General features: G+C 46.9%; 1 protein-coding gene across 1 annotated transcript in view; it reads right to left on the bottom strand.

Moving 5' to 3' along the window:
* Window positions 1–19,924, bottom strand: part of Kiaa1462 (KIAA1462 ortholog) — an 84,680-nt gene extending 64,756 nt beyond the window's left edge. Inside the window, exon 1 of the transcript XR_001234532.1 lies at window positions 19,800–19,924. The gene's annotated coding sequence lies outside the window, so the exon portion shown is untranslated. The remainder of the gene's footprint in view (window positions 1–19,799) is intronic.
* Window positions 19,925–21,623: the final 1,699 nt, after the last annotated feature.

Raw genomic sequence — 21,623 nt, 5'->3', positions numbered from 1 at the left:
TTTGGCCTCTGTGCTCTAACAGCCACTATCCTTCTGATCAAGAAAGCTGAGAAGCTCATCTTAGGCCAAGACCTAACTGTCCAGGTGCCACATGCTGTGCTGGACCTCACCTCATGCCAAGGACTCTTATGCAAAAACCCCTGCCTGACCCTTGTGGTGATAAAACCACTCAGTCCTGCCACGTACCTGCACACAGACCTGGGCCCAACAGACATGACTGCCGGGCACTGTCTGATAAACTGCTCTTGAGCCGATCAGACTTAAAAAAATGACCTCCCCTGACAGGTGCTGAGTACACCCCCCTTTACCCATGAAAGTGGCTCTGTTAGGACAGATTAAATATGCTATGGCCACCTTGTGCAAAGCTATTTTGGCCAAAGCTCTCCTGCTACTGCTTCCTGCTGTTGATGGGAAATCTGCCACCAATGATGTCAAACCTGCACTTCTAAGCCCTCTTTGCAGACCCAGTGGAATAAAACATCAACCCCAGCCACCAGACCTGCCTCCACAGTATGTTCTGCAAGCTTAAGCCACTGCACTGGCACCTGTACCCCTGCAGCCAGCTCAGGCTTCAGCATCTGTGTCACCAGCCCCAACCTCCCATTCCCTACTCATACTGAGAAGACAATAAAAGTTTGTAGGGTTCTGCTGTAAAAAAATCATCCCTAGATATGACCCACCCTAGATCATTGGCAACAGCAATGGGCCTGCATTTGTAGCACAGGTAACTCAAAAACTAGATTAAATAAAAACTACATGCACATACAGGCCACAAAGCTCTAGAAAAGTTAAAAAACAGCTTGTAACTCACGCACATATAACCCGAGTGCATACTAACTGCCTATACAAGTTTCAGAAAGCCAGCCTTGGATCCACTGGAGAATTTACCTGGACAGCTCCTCCGAGGCTCACTGAAGAGACAACGCACTCAAAGCCCTGCTCTGGTCACTCTGGATGTTGACCAGTCCACACAGGGCTGATGCCTGAGGACACTGCTCACAGGATTGCTCCAAACCTATTGTCATGGATTTTTGTGTCTTTCCAGGCTGTTTATCCCAGTCCGTGCTTCCCTGCTTCCCCCACCCCTGCCATTAGCTGGATTTTTTGCTTTAAACTCTATAGACAGTTGCCCCCAGAGAATAGAACAATCGATCAAACACCTCACCAAGATTTGATGAACATCCAAGACACACTGGACACTCTCCTAGATTAACCAGATTTATTCCTTCACTCCCTTGTCAGAGTCAACTTAGGGAGAAACCCTACAACAAGGAAAACAAACCACAGACCTCTGGTGGAGAAACTTTCAGTCTTGGGGACTTTGGCTAGGGTCCATCCTAGGATCACTGACAACCTTAATGGTACCACTTTTAGTTAGGCCATGTCTCAGAAGATCACGTGTAACATGCCCAGCAAAGATTTGCTGGGGAAACTAAAAGAGGAGGGGAAATGTAGCAGAAAATGCCCCCCTCCAGCCAGTATACCTGTTTGTTAGTTGCCCAGATAATAGTTCCTGTTCCAGATCTAGTTGTCCTGTCTCTTAGAAATGGCTGGTCACTGTGATGCACATTGTATAAACCAATCCTCAGTTGATAAGCCATTCTACCCCTGTACTTCCTGCTTTCTTATCCCATTAAGCCCTAGACCACCAGAGACTGGGGCCTGATATTCTGGGAGTGATCCCAATCAGTGCATGTCGATGTAAATAAATCTGCCTCCAAATCCTTAGTGTCATTTGCTGTTTCTAGATATTGTTTCAGTGACCCCCAAGGCTTCATGTGTGAAGTTTAATCCTCCTTGTGAGGTGAAAAGAGTGTGGAAACTTAATCTAACTGTGGGCGTTTAGAGAGAGCATCTTCAGAAGTTGGTTAGGACTCAGGTCCTCAGAGGCCCCATGATTGAATTCTGTTGGTTTCCTAAGAAAAGAGAGACCAGATAGACAAAAATACATATGCATGCTTTCTGTCTCTTGCCACGTGATGCCCTGTGCTGCCTCAGGACTCTGCCAGCAAAACCATCCTCACCAGAGGCATGCTCTTCAACCATGTGAGTTAAACATACCTCCGTTTGGCACAAAAACCCTGCCTCAAGTATTTCACCATAGCAATGAAAAGCTGATTGACATGAGTCTCAGTGGTATGACAGTCTTTCCCTTTAAGGGTTAACCCTTACTCCCTGTGGATGAGGTAGAGTCATGGTCCAGGCTCCATTCCTTCCCACGCTCCTCCAGGCAAAGAGGCCAGGTGGTATCCGATGGTCAAGTGTGAGAGGAGCTGAGCATACTCAGCCCTGCCTCTTTCTCCTCCCTCTCCTTGAATCTACCAAGCCTCGCCTACTCATAGTAGTACTGTTGATGGCTAGGAACATACATCTACCATAGGGCCATGGTATAGTAAGCCATTGGGCCAGCAGAGTGAAGCTTCCTTCTCCAGCATCATTTTATCAGTCATACACTTGCCTCTCTGGGCTTATTCTGAATGTGGGGAGGGGATGGAGTGGGTGCAGGGGTTGTTATTGATTCATCCCTGTTGGAAAAGGCCTAGCATAATACCTGAAACTTCATGGGAATTTGGTAATTTTTTTTTTAACTTAAAAGTAGTGAAGGTAGAGAGTGGATCTAGTGAACAAAGCCAAGGGGCTTGGGTGTAGGAATCATAACTAGGAAGGCCATTGGAGGATCAGTATAGCTACAAGCTCCCAAGGTGGACATTAACGTTAGACTAGCGAGCAGGGAAATCCTCTGCCTAGGGGAAGTTCAGGAGAAACTGTCACCCGCAGGAGTCCAGAACACACTGCTGTGCTCAGCGTCTGTCAGGATCAGCCAAAGCTGGAGCAGTCCTCACCGCAACCTCTTGATTTATTTGTTTACTTAAAGCAAGCGGCTAGATCAGCCAGCTTAGTGTTCAGGTTCCAAATCAAATAGTTTGAGAGATAGCAAGATAAAGGCCCTGATTCGATTTCCGTTTCTGTCTTTTTTTAAAAAAACAGTAAGATTCAGAAATCCAGTGACCCACAGTCAGGAGCTGGATGAAGTCCACTCGGTTTTCTATGACGGGGTGTGGGAAGAGAAGAGGACAAGAACAGACAATGCGTTTGTATCCCACCAAGGAGGCATTATGCAGAAAGGGTCCTCGCTAGCTAAAGCGGAGCTTCATCTTCCCTCTTCAGGGAAAATTGAGAAGCCTTTGATGGCAAAAGCGCCTATGGTCCTTAACCTCTTTCCTCGATGCTGGTGTAATATACTGGGGGTGTAATGGTTTGTGCCCTGGGCTGGGCTGAAATCTGAAATTTCAAACCGGCTTCTCGCATCCATCCCACATCTTTGTTAAAGTCATTTCCCCTGGGTGCATGAACGTCTCCATCTCTGAGACATGAAGGGCTGAGCAGTCCTTCCACTGGTGACGGCGTGGTGGTCCTGGCTCCCACAGCTTCTCTCTCAGGAGAACTGAACCACAGAAGGGCAGGGAATGGTTACCTGAGGGGAAGCAGAAGCTCAAGCAAGAGCATCCATCCCCCAGCACCTCTCCTCTCCCTGCTTGGTCTGGCTGCCCCGTTTGGCAACCACTTGCAAAGCTACTGCTGTGACTCCATCTGCCTAGTCTCAGCAGAACATCAGGGATAAGGGTGTGAAACAGAGCTGCTTCTTTCTTTCTTTCTTTTTTTTGAGGTGCTACTAATGGATGTCTAGGGACAGAGATGTTGAAAGGCCTTTTAGGAAATCTCTTCTGAAAAACACGAAAATATCCAGAGTTCACTAGGTAGCTGTGTCATACAATACTGGGTGGCCACCACAAGTCTTGAAGCCAGGGATGATGTCTGATTTCTCCAAAAGGAGAAGAAGTCATTGTGGATGAGTTAATCACTTGGAATAGAGCAGCAGATGCCAGATGTCTCGTGAACAGCAATGCTTCTGTGTTTTGAGGCTTTGAAAGCACACACACACACACACACACACACACCTGCACACACATACGTCAGTTCTACTGTGTAAGTTATTCATGATTCATGAAAACACAATTGTTTCAAAATAAATCCAAAATGACTGATTTGTTTTGCTTCCGTTTATGTTCCTGAAAATGGTCAAAAAAATGCATGTATCGGTCCATAACCTGCTTGGCTCTCACAACAGTTAGAGAATATGTTGGCATTTTCCTTCTGAACTTGACGGGCGCTTGTTTTATTCAGTGCTATCATCTTTAGTTTGTTTTTCAAAAAGCTGCAAAATCCAGTGATGTGGTAAATGTTGTTCTGGGTATTCCTTTGTTTCTGAGGCTGATATCTCCAAAAGTGCCCTGGCGGCATACAAAAGTCCAAAGCCCATCAGGGGTGCTCTCCACGTACTTGCTGATTGCTTGAGGGAATTTTGGGGAGTAAATATTTGCAGAGCTGATAGACAGCTACTGGGGAAGGAGTAGGTAAAAGAGGTGGTTAAAAGAAGAAAATGAGCTGAACATCCACCCTCTGATTCTTCTCTCTTCCTAAACCCCTTTCTGTGTTCAGTCAAAGGTCCTAGCAGACCAGCATCTCAGAAGATGAAATTGCCAGGCATGGTGGCGTACTCTGATAAGGCTCAGCTACCCGGAGGCTGAGTCAGGAGCACTGCATGTCTGAGGCCAGCTGGGGCAACATAGCAAAATCCCATCCCAAACAGAAAGAGAAAAAGAATGAAAGAAAGAAAGAGGAAGGAAATTGAAAATCAAGTCATTAGAGGAACTATGTTGTGTCTGAGTCTCAGGACACAGCTGCCCTCACAAGGTGCTCCAGTCCCATGCTACCGGTGAATAAGACGGAGGTAGGGGAAGGAGCCAGACCCCACAGCGGGATTAGGACGCCAGCTGGATGCAGGTCTGGGCTGCGCAGAGCCAGGTGGGCTGAACCCATCGTCTCCTTCAGGCCCAGACTCACTCAGACCAGAGGCGCACAGGTGGTGCCTCCCTCCCACTAGGTAAAACCATCCAAGCTCTAGAGGAGGAGCACCTCAGTGACTTGAAGACCACCAACTGGGGCATTTGTGAGGAGCTTTGCAGTACGATTTCTGACAGTCATTTGGCATAATTAAAAGATCACTAAACAGAGCTGAGAAAAGCTCTGCAAACATAGATGTGATTCTGGACAAGATTCTAATAGCAGAATGGAATCTCTGTTTAAAGTTATCTTTAAAGGGAGCTCTAGTCAAAAGCAGGGCTGAGCAATCGGTACGGTAGGTGGGACACACACGGGGGCTAATGTCAGAGCTTGCCTGAGGGCTGTGGGAGGTAAGAGGGTAGGAAGACCTGAAAAAATTAGCAACAGCTTCAACTCCTCACCATAGCAGTAATGGTGTTATTATAAAGAACTATTTGAGCTCTTTAGAGTCCATCTATTTAAGGTCTAAAATCGAAGAGCACGTTTGCTGTAACACATAGGGACCCTCTAGAAGGAGAAAGAAGAGTGAAGTGGCTGGGGGTTTAGCTCAGTGGTACAGAAGGGCATAGATCTGGATTCTGTTCCTAGCACCACAGAAAAGAATGAGGAGGGGGAAGCGGAGGGGCAGGATGGGGAGGAGAAAGGGAAGAAGAAGAGGAAGGGGGGAGGGCGGGGGGGGCAGAAAGGGAAGGAGGCGGGGGGGGGCAGAGCAGGCGCAGGCGCCATCCGGTTGTGTCTGTGTATCAGGACCCACGTAAGGCTGCAGCAGCACTGGACATTACCTACTGACATATAGAGGCAGGCAAAACTGAGCAGCTGGGAGCTTCTGTCGGGGTCAAGACCCTAACTACCCTCTTCCCCCTTCTAATCCCCAAACCTGCCAACAGGAGCTAGCGGCCAAGGTGTTGTTCTTAGCTTCCTAAACCCAGAGGAATCAGAGCGCACAAGCCTCACCTTGGAGCACAAAGTCCAGTTCTGTGTGTCAGGAGCAGCACAGGGAGGGTTTAGAGCCTTCCAGACGGAAGCGCTCTTCCGCCTGTGGGCAGGCTTCCTAACAGCACGGAGCCAGCCTACTGGCTACTTGGCTGCTGAACATTTAATCTTTCTGGCTTTGGCTCCCTGTGAGCAGCTGCCCAGAGCCTGCGGCACGGGGTGACTTCCACTTCCATCGAGGCACAGGCTAGGGCGGCCGTGAGAGCCATGCTGGGGAGGACAGCACGCAGCGAGCTGGCGAATGGACCTAGCTCCCTGCCTGGCATCCGCATTTCATCTCAGGATTCATTACTTTCCTGTTCAGCCAGTCACTCTTGTAGGCTACTATTGAAAGTAAAACGTCCTATTGCGCATGAGGTCCCCGCTATGGTTGATAGTTTGTGCCTCAACGGTTCTGGGGTTGGAAGTTGGTTGCCGGAGTATGGTGGCTCTGAAATGGGACCTTTAAGAGATGGCGCCCAGTGGGAGGGCTGGGGTCACAGTTACCTTTGTGGTGGGATTAACGCAGGTCCCACAGGCTGGGTCAGGCCTCACAGGGATGGATTAGTTCCCTGGACAGCAGGTCTTCATAAGAGAGCAAGCCGGGTCCTTCACACTCCCTGTTGCTTCCTGCCTCCTCAGGTGATCTCACACACACACACACACACACACACACACACACACACACACACACACACGCACGCTGCCCTTTACCATGCAGTGATGCAACCAGAAGCCAAACAGACGAGCTACCCTGTCACCCAGCCTTGGACTGTGAGCCTCCAAAACTGTGAGGTAAGCAAACCCCTCTGCAGTGTGAAACACCTAGCCACTTGTCACAGAGATGCAAAGTGGATTAAGACAGTTGCTAAAGAAAGCCGACTACTTCTGTGGATTTTGCAAATGAAAAGTATGTGGTCTGCTCAAAGCCAGGGGAGTTAGCCAGAAAGGAGAAAATTATAGACAAATTTTATAATGGATTAACCGCAATAAAAATTTGGAAAAAATAATGAAAAGGATATATATCCTAGGAGGAATTCAAAATGTGCAAATACACCAAAGTTTTGGATATTGAATCTATGTCTTTTTCTGCTGTGAGGTAGGAAAGAGCCAGGTCCCCAGTGTAGGTACCGAGATCACACAACAAAGGAATCTGGCCCCATGCGTAAGTAAGGGTACTGATAGTCCTCCTTTGACAACTGGGTGTCCCTGTGTTAGTGCTGCCCATAAGCACATTACGGTAGCTCTCAGTGTCTACATGTCAGTGCTGCTTACAGGATATTTTCTATTTCTGGCACATGTCCATTTGGATAACTCGGAATTGACCTTTCAGTGGAATCAGAGCATATAACTGCCCATGGAGAGAAACGAGACAGATGGACAGATGGACAGATGGACATAGACCCAGAGCCGGCCCCCATCAGGACTACAGAGCAGAAAGGCAGATGTGTGGCTTCCAGGATCAGTGATGCATGTCTGCTTATAGCTCTGCCCAGCGCCTTCCATTCTGAACTCCTGAAAATATACCCTGAGCCCTGTCCCCTGCTTGTAGCTCTCTTTATTATCAGAGCAGAGAGATTTAGATTTAGAGATTTCTGTGCGATTTAGGGCTTGGCAACACCAAAGCCCAGGAAACCCCCAGGGCAGAGTATAGTTTACACACTCTGCCAGGATCTGGAGGTCCAAGTCCTTTTGCAAGATTCTTCAAAGTAAACTCTTCAGTTGTGAAGAATGTTAGTGTCCTGACTACTGCTTGCAGTATCTACACCCTCACCTGACAGACTGGACAACTCCTCAGAGAAAGACCAGGAGCTTCATGGGTGCTACCTTCCTTGCAGAGCACTTTGCTAAGACCATGAGGACTGAGCATGAAATGATTGCTCTCGTGCAAAAGGAAAGAACCTGGTCCTTCTTTCCGGGCTGATGCAGGAAATCTTCAGGAGTTTGCCTTCCTGCCTTGTCATCCCTCCTGCTGAAGTCAAGATGAAAATTTGCTCAACGCTTACGGAAGGTTACTCTGCAACACAGGAGGTAGAAAGGAAGAAGTCGAGCTTCCGGGTGGGGTGGAGTTCCTGCTGCTTTGCAGAGAAGATGTGGAAAGCAGAGGGGCTTTAGCACTGCCTGGAAGGCCCCTTGTGCTGTGCGAGGGATGGCGGTCTGTGGAAGGAAACCGCTTCTCTTGCTGCTGGAGACTTGCTGCCTCTGCAGGCCTGGCCGCCCCCTCCTCCCTCTTCTCTTCTTTCCCACGCACCTCCTGTATTTAGCCTGCCCATTCGCTGTCATTTTCGTTACCCGGATTTCTCTTCCCCTGGTCTCACTGAGGTGTGGAGTAGCTTCCCATTTTTGCCTCCTCCTACATGCTCTGAAATAAGTGCACCAAATCCCCCATTTGGGAGTGTGAAGGAGAACATCTTGTTTGCGCCGGAAATGAGTTCCATTCAGATTGTCTGTGTAGGTTGTCAGTCCCAAGAGATATGTATTTCAGTCCAGGGTGGATTTGGACTGAGGCCCTGCCAGCTGTGGTGTGATTCTGGGAGGCTTGGCTTTTCTCATCCTTTCCCCTTGCACTTCCTTCTGGACCTGGGACAGCTCTGTGTCTTTTCTTTGTGCCCTAGAGCTCTGCACCCTACGTTGGCCCGTTGGCCCCATTCCCTTCTGCTACACTGAACTTGCAGGTCCCAATTTTGCCCCTGATGAATGAGCGTCTGGCTGTTATCTTAGGAAGTTTTTATCTGACCCCTACCTATGTCTTCCCTTCAGTTTTGCCGGTAGATACTCGTCAGTCAACTATTAGAGCTAATTCCACTCCTAGGTGAATGAATCGCGGCTTTTGAACCCAGACTTCTAAATTAATTCCAGGTCTGGCCTTACCAAGGGCCTTGTGCCCTCAACAGTGGACATCACTAGCCCAGTGATTCATCAGTCTGGCCTCGCTCTCCCTAGCAGTCTGGCACCCACTGCCCAGCTCGCCTCCTTTGTAAGCTTGTGCCCCCATCAGACCCACAGCACCTTTGACTTTGGGCTTGAAAGTGTGCACTTTATCATGTACCCATTTGCATTTCACAAGTCCCTGCTTTGATCTTGTGTCTTAATTCTTTACTTACCAACAGGGTAGACTACAAACAGCTCTCACGCGAAGACCAAGCCTTATTCACCTCTTGTGAGTGCCTGGCGCATGAGACATCCCCAGAAAAATATTTACGCATCACTCAAGTTAGCAGCTGATTCTCCAGGAGAGAAACCTTGTAGCATCCTGCACCCCAGCCTTGCCGGGCGGGACTGTACACCCAGTTCAGCAGTGAGGAAAGTGACCAAATTAAACAGTAAGATATTGGCTGTTCTCACTCATCCTGGACACTTTGGGCAGTTTTTTAAATTTCTATTTGCATATTTGTTTGTCTTTCAAAAACAACAGAACTTCTCTTTGAAACTTATGTTAAGTTGGTTGACCCAAGACAGGAAAAAAAAAAAAAAATGCTGTGTTTATTTTTTCTCTCATCACCAAAGTCAAGGTTTGGTCCACTGGCACCTCAAGGCCACCAGGGCAGCTGGCGTGTAACAGCTGCCTTGCCAGGTGAGCCTCAGGCTGCGCTCCTGCTGTACCCTTCCCTACCATCCTGCAACTTGTTTTCCTCACCTTAAGATGTGGAAAAGTCTACTCACTACCTTGAGTTATTATAGGGTTTAGTGCTAATGGAAAAGGTGGTTACTACCTTGAGTTAGTACGGGGCGTAGCGCTAATGGATAAATGCTGTTACTGTTGTTGTTATTATGTAAATCTCCAGGCACAATCACATCCTCAAGCTGCTGCCTAATGAAAATCAAGAAATCACTAATGCATTATTCATCACACCTTGACATGACTTTTATATGACATTCAGCTGGAATAGTTTCGATCTCTTCTTCATTTGCTATTCTGAGCTTAGAGCACAGGGTAACTAGCTCATCAATTGAATGAGCTGATTTTTCTACTTAAAAATAAGCATTTCATTTGCGTGAGGGCCATGGGCTCATGCTTGCACCCGGTCTCTCAAGGTTGAGCAGTGAATTGACCGAGGCTCTGGTGGGGTCATGGAATTTCTCAAATCAGTGAAGATTGCATGATGTGTGTACAACTTGTATCTATTCAGAGACACTATGGAAAGGTGAATTAAGCAAGAGCTCAGATTTTCCAGTGAGCAACTGTAGAATTTTAATTAGCTTCGAGTCCATTTCTCTGCTGGAAATAGCAGATCTCTGAGCATTTCTTCAATAGTATTACAGTAATTATAACAATTCTGCAAGGAATAATTTGCAGGATGTATTTTTGTAAGCTTAGCAGAACAAGGAAAGCCACATCCAGTTCTGTATATGGTGCATACCTGGAGTTGCTGTCAAATAGAGGGCTAGCAGTGTTAATAGCAGTAACATCAATCATTTGGTTTATGCTGTCTATAATATGTTATGACAGTGCTGTAAAACGGGACTTCCTTCTGCAGTAGAAATGTTAAGTACCTGTGTGGCCACCAGCCACATGTGGTATTAGCACTTGAAATGTAGTTGGATGCATTAAGGACTGAATTCTTACCTTCACTTCATTTTAATTATTTGAAATTTAAATAACTGTATGTAGCTAGTGGCTACATTATTGGACAGCACAGCCCTGAGGTACTAACTGGGCTCCCTTATGGAAAATGGAGCATGCATGGGGACCAGCAGGGAGCTTGAGCAATAACAGGGGAGACCCTCAGTGCACACACTAGCATTCAGTGGGAGTTGGGTTTTCTTATATCTTATCCTCTGACTATTGAAAGCATCAAATTAGAGAGACAGGTACAATGGCAGAAAGAGAAAGTGAAACAATTTAAAAGCACATCAGGACTCAAAAAGGAAAAATAGTGTAGGATTCTTGAGCATATGGTCAAGGAGCCTTTATCCCTCAGAAGCATATGACGTATGGTATGTTTAGACCTAGAATGTCCCCACCGAAGACTCATGTGATTAGAGGTTGGACTTCTGGAAAGAGATTGGACCGTGGGTGTGCTGTACTTCTTGGTAGATTAATCCACTAAATAATCCACAGCAAATATGCTTTGGGAATTGGGACCTGGCTGAAGAAGTGGATTACTGGAGTTGGGGCCTGAACGGGTGCATCTCCTTCCCTGATCCTCACTTCCCTATCTGCCGCTTGGCCGCCATGATGAGAGCCGCTTCCCTTAGCCAGGTCCTTCTCCCAGGCCCTTCCTGCCGTGGAGCCAGCAAACTCTTGCCTCAATCCTCTACAAGCCTTGCACCAAAATAAACCCCTTGTCCTTTAAATCATGAATGTGAGGTATTTTCTTCCAGCAGCAAGCGAGGCTAAGAGAGCTTGATGTCCTGGACCATCAAGAAAATACTGAGTTTGGGACATGTGCTTTAGGAGGACATGGAGAAAGTGAACAAGCCCGTCCAAGCCTTGGTCCAACGAAAGTGATAAAAATATGAACAGTTTTGGCACACAGGTGGGTGAGTTTGGGTTACCTGGCGAGTTCAGGAGGTCCTGTCTCACCCCAGAAGAAGAAATCGTAGCACCCCATGTTATCCTGTTGTTCTTAGGAGTGAACCTCACATACTGCTCTTACCACGGGGTCTGCCTGCAGTAGCTTCTTCCCCTGTTCCTGCTTCAGTTTATAGTATTTATCCTGACCTTTTCTAGCTGTGCTTATCTTCCTTCTGCTTCCTGGTGGTGCTATGATTCTTCCTCCACAGAACTTCTGTCTAGGAGGATTCTTCCACCTACCTCTACCTGTCTCCCCTACCTGGCTCTGGGGACTCTCAGATTCCAGCTCCTTGGAGAGCCCACTGACTCTGCATCTGTTCCTCTTGCATCCATCACTCGTCACTCATCCATATGAATTCCTTCCCCTTTGACACCTCCTTGAATATACATCTTCATCAGTGAGATTGCGTGACTTTTTTATCAACATACTCCAAGTAAGCGGAGATTGTGCTTGTCTTTATTCCTTCACCCTTGTAACCCCCATGCCTAGATTATGCTAAAAAATGCTAAGTAAAAAAAGAGAATAGATTCCAGTGTATGTGTAAGATTTTTAGTAGAACTAGTGTCCTCCACAGCCTAACACTTCCACATCTTCTCTTTAAAATCTCTTTAGTCTCTGGGATGATTCATATTCTTAGCAATAATCGCGCCTCGGATAAACCTCATTGGCTACGATACTGCCACTGCGCAAAGCTGATTCATATTCTTGTTAAGTGTCACTGCAGAGTTCTTACTGTCCAATACCTCATTGTCATGAAAACTTCGACTTTGAATTCCACCCACTTCTCTCTTATTTGCTCCACTTACCTCATTGGCTGAAAAAACTTCCTGTTTCCCTGAAACCCTTCGGGCTCATGTTGGCAAGTTGAATTGCACTTGTGATTCTTTCCTTGGCAATAAAATTTTCTTCATGATTCTCCTGTTTCCTTCACTTGAACTTCCTGAGAGGCCCAGAGCTCCTTGCTACCTTCCTTCCTGCCATGACAACGGAGTTATCTTTTGAGAGCTGTCGTGTGTTCTCCATGGAGTATTTTTCTATGATTTCTACCATAGACTTCTAAATTTTCAGTCTTTCTACTTATTTTTCCTCTGCTAAAGAAAATTCTTTAGAAGTGGGAAAATGAAAGCTACATTTATTCCCAGCTCTTCCCAGTGTAAAGCATAAACATCATTACAGAAAAAGATCTTGATTGATCATTGCCAAGACCTTCAGAGGACTCACATTTTCTGCCTCCTCCCAGTTTTTTACTGACAAAATCAGGAGTAAAAAACCCCCCTAAGTACTAATTTCCTTCCCCAAATCCAGCCAAACTGTGATGACTCCAGCTTTGTTTCCTTGGGAATGAGTTTCTTCCTTGGTTAAGTGATTTTCTCATTTGAACACACCCTTTTTAGTAATGAAGTCAATATAATCACAATTCTCTTTAGCAAGTGTTTCTTAAGCATTTACTGTGCTAGGGATAGAACAATGAATAAATTTTTTTTAAAATATCCTTGCCCTCATGGAGATTGCATTTCATGGGAAGAGATATAATATATATAATTTTAGGTACTGACAGGCTATACAACGAAAAATCAGAATTTGTACTAACATACAGAAGAGCTCATGATTCTTGGTATAAATTATAACCTTGTTCTTTAAGCATGAGGTCCTGCCATGACATATTTACAATTCTTATTTTGTTCCATTTAGACTTAAGGAAAGGGAAGGTAATACTGTCTTTCACTGCGGAGATTTGGTGTGGTGTCTGCTGAGGACAAGGTGCTGACATACAGGTGCAATGCGACAGTAAGTGACGGGAAACCACTGACGTTCTGACTTCAGACACCAACACCACAGCGGCCCAGAGGGTGGGCAGGTGCACTGCCCTCCAGACTGCCCTTGGTGACTCAATGCACACCCCATCATTTCCTGTGGCCCTCGGTGCTGGGGCCCTAGTTATTATTATTTTACTGGGGTGAAAACCCTTCACATGAGAGCTACCGCTTAACACACCTGAAGTATACGTGCAGTGTTGTTAACTAACGTACTCCTCTTGCATAACTGAAACTTTTTACACTGACGGAACAACTCCCTATTTTCCCTCCCCCACAGCCCCTGGCAACCACCATTCCACTCTTTCTATGAGCTTAGTTAGAGCACTAGCTGTGGAATCAGATCAGCGAAATCATGCAGTGTTCGCCTTTCTGTGATGGAGTTGGTGTTGACTGCCTTTTCAGGCTGTTCTGCACTCCCTCATCTGCACACCCTGCGTGTTCTGTACTCTTTCATCTCCTCATGGACATCGGGATCATTTTCATATCTTGCCTACTGTGCAGAGAACTCTTTGAGATCTTTATTTCAATTTTTTTGAATGGTGTACTCAAAAGTAGGTTGCTGGGAAACATTATAGTAGTTCCTCAAAGAAGATGGAGATGAGTTTTTGACATTCCTATGATGGCTGATGGGTAAGGATGAGAAGATGAAGGTGGGGCTGGGCTGTCTGTTGCCAGTCCTGTGACCATGACAGCCCCAAGGGGCTCCTCTCTGCCTGTTTTGTGGTCCAGTCCTCATCTTCAGCTTACATATGCTGAAACGATGCAATATAATTTGAATATCAATTTAAGCAAATTCAAATTTAGGGAAGTACAGCTACTAAAAAGGAATCACACGGTACTTTTCAAAGGCCAATGGCACTTTTCAAAGGCCAATGGCACTGATGTGGTTGATTTATTTTTATCACCTGCTATGCAGCTTGAGCATTGACACTGACTGACATTATTGCACTTGGTCCATGGAGAACACTGAAGGCTGACTTGACACGGCATGTGTCAAGACCCGAACTGGTGCTTTGCCATCTTCTGTCCTGAACTGGCCCATGCCCAGCAGTAGCCTCACTGTGTTTGCTATTTAAAGCATGTATTTCCTAGGGGCAATGTCTCGGAAGAAGCATGTCACTCCACTGGGGACAAGATGTCCTCTGGCACTAAGACCCCCACCAGTGCTTCTGTTCCACCACAACTGCAGAACAGTAGAACTGTGATTGCATAATGTTCTCTAGACATCAGCTGTCATTGTAAAGGGCTGCTTCCCTACAGGGAAAGGTGTAAGAGGAAAAGGCAAGCGCATAACCCCTGTCTCTGCAAAGCCTGCAGTAGCCCTGAAGGTTGACTTGAGGAAGACAGTAGTTCTTGGAGCTTCACTGCCTTGCAAAACATGTGCCTACAAGTTTTCTCAGTTTCTGCCCCCCAGCTGGGCATGGATGGGGTTGCCCTCAGCTCAAATATATTGCGGTCTCACTAGACGTAAGGAGCCCTCATAGCCGCTGCTTTACTGCCCTTCTATCTGCACTCACGTATGGTGCCTGCGGAGGTCCTGAGTCTTAAGGTTAAGACAACAGGACAGTCCCTTGTACCCCGCCCAGTGGGAGTGTCAGTGGGTGCTTACTGGGCTCACACAGTGCTTGTTAGATGAGTGAGCATGCCGATCAGTGCATGATTGCACGATGTCAGAAAACACAACACCCTATCCCATAATATGTACAATTTTGTTTTTATATCCATTAAAAGTTAATTTTAGTACAAAATTTTAAAAATGAATAGAGTGAGGTGTAGTGAGACATGCTTGTAACCCCAGCACTCTTGAGAGGCTGAGTCAGGAGGACCACAAGTTCCAACCCAGCCCAGGCAACCTTGCAAGTTAATGAAACTCTGTCTCAAACTAAATGTTTCTATAAAAGGGGTAGGGACATAGCTCAGTGCAAAGACCCCGAGTTCAATTCCCAGTATTGGAAAAAATAGTAAAGAGAATGATAATATTTTATTGTATTCATTCAGTGAAAAGATAGCATTAGATTATATCATTTGTAAAAATATTTTTTGATTTTTAAGTCTTGGGTTTATACTTCACATTCTTGCATGGTATTTTTTGGAAGTTTTTCGTATTCTTCTGCATAAAATTGTCATATCCCACAACAACAATGAGAGGGGGAAAGAGAGAAACACATCATCCCAGGAAGCCCCAACATTTCCAAATGAAGACAAACCCTTATTCACTTTCAAATTGCCTAAGGGATAAACTCTTGAAAGCTTTTTACCTATTTGTGTTTTGCCATACCATTTAATAAAACATGCACCCTATCCTGAAATATGCCCTTTTTTCTACCTAGGACACTGAGCTCTGTTTTGTGACAAGAGTAGCACCATATCACAGGTGGTTGTCATGAGTGACAGTAACATGTATGTAGGAGTCAGGAGACTCCTCTTTCCTCAAGCTGGAATTCAAGCAGGAGTGCATCCTTATGACAGGGATCTTGCTGGCAATGGGGAGACAGTTTGATCAGGGAGACTCCAGGACAGTGTCACAGAGCAGAAGTGGAGCCTGAAAAGAGTCAGGACCCCATCATCACTAAAATTCTGTTCCTCATACATGAGCGTGCTGGTAGTGTCCAGAGCCAGAAAAAAATGACAGAAGCAATCATCCTCTTACTAGCTTTTCCTAAATTCAGTCACACAATTCTCATCCAGAAGTCAAAATTCTCCAGCCTAAATAACAGATGCCTTCCCCCTAAACTTTGGCCTACACATCCAGGGAAGAGAAAACTCTCGTGAAATAAAAGGGTCTCTTCCATACACTCAACATTTTAAAAAGTGACTGTCACATGCTTTGGGCAAGTTCCCACAAGTGTGTCACCCAAGGAACGTTCTGGGAATAGACTTTTGTGTACTGAATCTCAGTGAGGCACAGCTTGGAATTCTTGGCCCCAAATGCCCTGGGGCTCTCCAGGGTCACCTGGGGCCAAGCATCTTCCCTCATCCACAGGGCCTGCCCCAGGCTCCCACATTCAGCTGTTTAGATGGATGTCACATCTGCGCTCACTGCGGTCATTGCTTACCGAGGCTCCACAGTGGGAGCGACCACTGACCTGGAACAACAGAATTCACTCGATGGGATCAAGAAGCCAGTGTAACTTCAAAAGGTGTCCATGTCCAGGACACCGTCGTTATCAGCTCTCCAGGGCACAGGTGTGCACCCCTTTCATTAACTGTCCCTCGGGGCCATGGGCACAGGTAGTCTGCCTCATTCCCAGGGGAGCTGAATGGTGGAAAGGTAATATGATCCCGCCGTGGATTAATCAGCTGGGGACGGGAGGGTGAGGAACGTAGTATGGACTTGCTAATACATGGACCAGCTGACACGAGGGGGCTATGACACTCTGCTCATAATGCTGTCCCGCTGTGGATCTAAGAGCGGGATGGGGAAGTTCTAGGCGCAGGATTTGGAGAGAACCGTAATTTGCTATACATGTGTGTATCTGCACATGTGTATGTATGTAAGTGTCCATGTGCATATCTAGCTAGCAAGCAAGGGAGAAAGTGTTATGTCTTATAGCCAGATGTCCCCCCAAAGCCTTACGCATTCACAGGGGGGAGTTCTGGGAGGTGACGGGATCGCGGGTGTGTGATGCTGGAGTAGTACGCTGATAGGGTTAGAGCTGGCTGTGATGTTGTAAGGCGAAGCCTGATGGGAAGAGGTGGATGGCTGTGGGTGTGGCCTGGAAGGTGCACATGCACTCTTTCCCCTCGGCCATGCCCCTCAGCCATGCCACCTTGCCTTGGAGCCTACCAACCGTGGACTGAAAGCTCTACAAACTGTGAACCGAATGAACCTCTCTTCCTTTAACTTTTGGGTTGTTAGGTGTTTTGTCCCAGCAACGAGAAAGTAACCAAGACAGAGAAGGAGACCAGGAAGCGGGGGAGGGGCAGAGAGAGGGGGAGGGGGGGATTTTACATTTCTGAACACTGTCCTAGGTATTAAAATACAATAATGAACAAAATAGAGTTCTCATCCTTACTGAGGTTCTATAACCCTAAAAGAATATGGATGAAAAGAAATTTATTTAAATAAAGCTGTAAGGTGACACAGTATGATAAGTCATAAAATGTATTTCAGGGGAAAAAGTCAAACAAAGGGAAGAAAAAGTAAATGGGACAAATGGCCAGCAAATACATGAGATGCTCCATATCCTTAGTCACTGGGGATGTGCAATTCAAAATCACAGCAAGATACCACTTCACACCCACTAGGCTAGCTCTATTAAAAAAAAACAAAAAATAAGTACTGGCACAAGGATGTAAAGAAATTGAACACTCCTACATGGATGGTGGAAATATAAAACAGTGCAGCTGCTGTGGAAAACGGTTTGGCAGTCCCGCTAAAAGTTAAACATAGACTCACCATATGATCGAGCAATTCCACTCCTACATACATGCCCTAAAGAACTGGAAATATACACGCAAGTAAAACCTTGCACACAGGAGTTTATTGTAAGTTGTTCACAATAGGTAAAAGGTGGAAATAATCAAAACGGTCATCAGATAAACGGATGAAAAAAGTGAGATATATACATACTAGGAAATACCATTTAGCCATAGAACATAAGAAGCACTGACAGGTGCTACACCGCAGATGCACATGAAACACATGCTGAGGAAAATCAGCCAGACACAAAAGACCACATGCTTTACGATGCCATCCAGTGTGGGGATATCCACTCAGAGAGAAAGCAGATTAGTGGTTTCCAGGAGCTGGGGGATAGAGCAGTGCAGAGAGGCTGCTTAGCGGGCATGGTTTCCACTTGGAGAGATGACAGTGCCCCAGAACCGGATAGTAGTTACGGTTGCACAGCATTTAAATGTACTTAGATACCACTCAATTATCCACTTTAAATATGGTTAGGATGGTAAATTGTATGTTATGTGTGCTTCCCACAGTGTTTAAAGGAAGCCTGTGAGGGTGATCACAGGGTGTTCTTCGAACAGGAGGATCAGGGAAGCCTGGCAGCTGAGGTGAGCCTTGGATGGAGGCCCGAGCTGGGACTGGAGGCCTGCATGAGCAAGGCCAAGCCTGCAGGCCAAGGGAGTAGACACGAAGTCCACAGGTGGCTCACCTCAGACAGGACTCCTGCCCCACCCGGCTCTTCTTACAGGGGCACCCGCTGCCCCAACCCCATAGCTCTCTTTCCTCAGTGCTTCCAGTTCTGCCTCTCAGCCGCGCATGCGCTGCTACTGTCCCCTGGATGTCTAGACCCTTCCACTTGCCCCTGACTGCAGAAGTGCTCCTTCGAGCTATTTCCATGGCTGGTGCCAGCCCAAGAACCACATCTGCTTGGGCACATTTTTGATGCTTTTGTCCTGTAAGTCTTGGCCGCAGACTAAGGTCAGAGCATTGAGGGAGGCTATGGCTATGGGTCCCCCGGGGCAGGTACCTCCCTCTCAGCTTGTTTTCTCCTGTGTAAAACGAGGGCTGTTGAGGGTGACATGAGAAGACTGAAGAATATTCAGTGTGGTCCCTGGTACATAACGAGCTCTCGGTGACGGCAGCAGGCAGTCGCCTCAGCCCTACCTACCACCTAAAGCCTGGACGTCCGTGCAGCATGCTGTCCTGTCTGGCAACGTTCACTGCTTCTTTCGTGAGTAGGTGGGAATCGAAGGACATAGCGAACACCAAGGCTGGAGCTGACATTCTCTGACACAGTCCTCCCCGGCTCTGTCCTGCTGCAGAGCACATCTAGAATACATGTGGGACTAACAACAGCCTCACTGACTGGCTGATCTGACTCTATCATTAAATAGGAATGAAGTTTTGTTCAAATGAAAGCTTCAGAAATGATAACAATCACTCAGAAAAGAAGTTATAGACCAGCCGGTGGATACCTGACTTAGCCATAGTGAGATGCAAAGACGGATTCCAAAGCCACAAATGTTGGCAAACAGAAAACTTATGGAGTGCAAGGAAGCCCCAAGGAGGGCCGGCAGGTTTTTCAAAACAAATGCCTCCCCCCGGCAAATGCACTCCTCTTTCCTTTCAGAGAAGATCATAGTTATTTTCACTGATATTCAGAGAAAATGTTAACACATTTTAAAATAGACTTTGGACAAATTTTTAAATCATCTGTCACTGGAGAAAGATGTGAGTTTAAAAACTATGAAAACAGACAGTAGAAGAAATTGTAGAATAGAGGAAGACAGACAGACAGACAGACAGACAGTCATAGTGGCACCCCCAATTACTGAAAGGGAAGTAAGAAGGGAGCTGCCCAGCGCCGCTGCACCAGCAGAGATCAAGCCCACCAGACCCCGGGTCCCTAGTTCAACATAACCTGGACACGACCGGATGGCACATGGTTGCTAAGCAGGCTCACAGATTCTGCAAACACCAGCCCTTTCTACTCAGAGAATGCCTCCTCAGCTTGCTCTCCCCACAGCTCTTCTGCCGTCTCTCTAGCCTCCTTTCAGAGAGAAAGACACAGCCCTGTTCACCGGGAAAAGGCCAGAAAGAGCGGGCTCCTTCCACGGTTCTCTGACCCTCTTTTCTTAGCCAGGTTTTTGACAGAACAGTGAAGAAATGGAAGGAAACGTTTACCTGAGGAGATCCCCGATTTCTTCCGGAGAGGTTAAAACACTGAATTTTCCAAAAGCAATTTGGATGCTTCTGCTGAGAGTTTTCTACATCCAAAATCTGCCTCCAAAAGCAGCTCTAAGTTTGAGCTCTGAACAGAGGCTGTGTGTTATTTTAACCGCACGGTTTCCCGTGGGGAGGGCGGAGAGATGGTAATGAGGTAGGTTGGCAGTGGAAGCGCCCATCCACCTCCAGCGATGGAGCTCGCGGCTCTCGGATCTGATGAAAGAGTTCAGGGCGGTCTGCAGAGCCCTTCCAACCGACTTTTACTAACTCGAGGTTAAAAAACTGTGCAAAATGCCATGGGAGTAAGATAAGACAGGTACGGTCTTTTCCTAAAAAAAAAAAAAGATTGGTGTGCTCTGTCAAGCTGGGTCTGAGGAGAAGCTCGGAACCGAACAGCCTCAGAGTCCTGGGCTTGGAACGGGAAAAGTTACACCTGTTGACACCTTTGATCCACGAAGAAGAGCCATTTAGCAAAAATCAGTGGAACATGACCAAGTCAGAACTTTGATGTAAAAACCAAAGAAAACCAGCACCACGAGAATGTATAGGAAGTTGCAAGACAAGGGAATAGCTATTCTGGAGCACATGACTGTGGAATATGTACATGTGAGCGTGTGTGTGTGTGTGTGTGTGTGTGTGTGTGTGTGTGTCCCTCATCTCCCAGAGCTCCAGCCTCGGCTTGGACCAGTTGGAGATCTTCCTCACTTTGGCAAATGTAAACGCCGCCTCTGGACTTGGAAGACATTGATTTATTGTCTACAGAATCAACACCAAAAACTATGGCTGCTGAAATGGCCAAGGACCCTTTGCAGCCAGCCGTTCACAGACGCCAGAGGGGTTTAACTCCACTTTTGGAAACACTCAGTGGTGCTCCCAATAAGCAGGGTCATAACTCACTTTTATGCAAAGTCTTTCATCTCGAAGGAGCTCGAGGTGCTTTTGCACCAAAATAGAAATTATCTTGTGTACAGTCAGCTCAGGGACAAAATACAGCTCCTGCCCAGCAGCCGCCGGCCAAGGAGCAGTCAGCACGGAGCCGTAGTGAGGCAGCAGGGTGGGCAGCCAGGAGGACTCCGGGAGGAAGGACGGTCGCCTGTCCTCCTCCCAGCGATGGCTTTCCCCAGTGCAGCCAAAGGGACCTCTCCCTTCCACACCCTGCTTTACTTCCTGAGTGCCCTCTGCCCTTCCCGGGTGGCCTCATCTCCTGGCCCTACCCCCTCACGTCCAAACTCAAGCTGTGCGCTAGGAAGAAGTGGACAAACTAAGACGTAAATGATGGGGCTTGAATTCAGCTTGAGCCAATTCACACCCACTGCCTGTTTTTATTGGTAAAGTTTTATTGGTACCCAGCCACACTCATTGACAGTTGTCCAGGTAACTGGCCCAGGATCCCGGCAGATGCTCAAGTGCACAGATGGCCAAGGACCTTGTATAGAATGGTGGAGTATTCGTGTGTAGCCCATGCATCTTCTCCCGTATGCTTTAAATCCTCTTAGGAGACATAATACCTACTACACTGTAATGTGTGTGATTAGGTGTTATGCTCATTGTTTAGGGAATAACACCACGAAAGAAGTCTGTGCATGCTCAGTACAGATGCAATTTCAAAGCCACGTCTTCAGTCCACAGTGGGTGGAATCAGGGATGCAGAGCCTGCGGATGCCCAGGGCCAGCTGCGAGTGTGGTCTCGGGCGGCTCACGCACTGCAGCAGCAGGGCGGAGTGAAGGGCGCAGGAATCGCGTGCACAACTGCGGAGGCCTAACCGCTGCTTTCTGTCTGGG

Source organism: Chinchilla lanigera, unplaced genomic scaffold (assembly GCF_000276665.1).
Source record: "Chinchilla lanigera isolate Chin_1 unplaced genomic scaffold, ChiLan1.0 scaffold00028, whole genome shotgun sequence".
In the NCBI taxonomy this organism is placed as follows: Eukaryota; Metazoa; Chordata; class Mammalia; order Rodentia; family Chinchillidae; genus Chinchilla; species Chinchilla lanigera.
The sequence above is the reverse complement of the archived record's forward strand: the minus strand, read 5'-3'. Positions and strand labels throughout refer to the sequence as shown.